The sequence below is a fragment of the Apis dorsata genome, unplaced genomic scaffold (genome assembly GCF_000469605.1).
Source record: "Apis dorsata unplaced genomic scaffold, Apis dorsata 1.3 scaffold_295, whole genome shotgun sequence".
NCBI lineage: Eukaryota > Metazoa > Arthropoda > Insecta > Hymenoptera > Apidae > Apis > Apis dorsata.
Window position 1 is genome coordinate 1,293,061 of NW_006263570.1, and position 1,179 is coordinate 1,294,239.

The window sequence follows — 1,179 nt, forward strand, 5'->3', positions numbered from 1 at the left end:
AAAGCATTCTTTACATTTTTTAGGAATTTTCTAGAAAATAAAAAAACTAATTTTATTTAAATAATAAAAAATATATGACATATATACAGCTTTAATATATCATTAATAAGATTGTTATAAGCAATATTTTTCCAAAAATAAGCATATTTATTACGTAATTTTAAAACTAATTAAAAATGTATAATTAAAAATGGAATCTTATTTTTCAAAATATTTTTTCATTCATTCCGATACGACTTCCGGTTCCCGAGATATCGTCGTGTAAAGAAGAAGGTAATTTTTAATCACTTACTATTTCCATCTTTGTCCTTTATTCGGATTTCTCATTCGCAACTCATCTCACTGAACTATTCCAAACTGCAAACGCGATTCCTAGAAAAACATAGTATACGATTCCCAGAAAAAAATTTAATACGAGTTTCCAGGAAAAATATAGGTCGTTAAAATATAGGGTCCGTTCATATTTCTCCAATGTCTTAAACAGTATGAATACTTCGTATCTTAGCAACGGATTGAGATATCGAGATGAAATAAAAAGAAATTTTAATGACATGGTTTCTTTTAATTTGAATGAATTTTACTAAGAAAATTTTTAATTTTTTTCCTCTATTTTTTACAATTACAAAATTGAAAATGCAATGCAATAATCTGTTTTTATAATATAAACTATATATAAAGAATACAATTTAACAAATACATTTTATGATATATTTTTTCATCTATGTTGATCGAATATTTGAACACTTTTTAGTTAAATAAATTTACTTATGCAAAATAAGTTGAAGAATTTATATTCATAATTTTGTTATAATTTCAATATTCAATTAAAGATCGAATTAATCTCATAAAAATTAGAAGAGAGCAGACACGAGGTTCCATGTATGGCTGTCGTAATTTTTCGTCCGGAAGTCGCGCGAAACTTTGATCCACGTGGATTGTCGGGTCATGTTTTCAGGATCCAGTTTACTAGGGTAGAATGAATTACGCGACGGTGACACGTGTTTATTTAGCGTGGGTCACATGGGCGGGTAAGATGAATGGTTGCATTTGGGTGTAATTGTCTACGATGCACTTGTACTATGAAACGGAGCCGATTGTGTAAAATCACCGGGAATGACCTCGTATATAACAATCGATACGCTTTCCTTGAACTTGAATCTTGAACTTCGTATTTGAGGA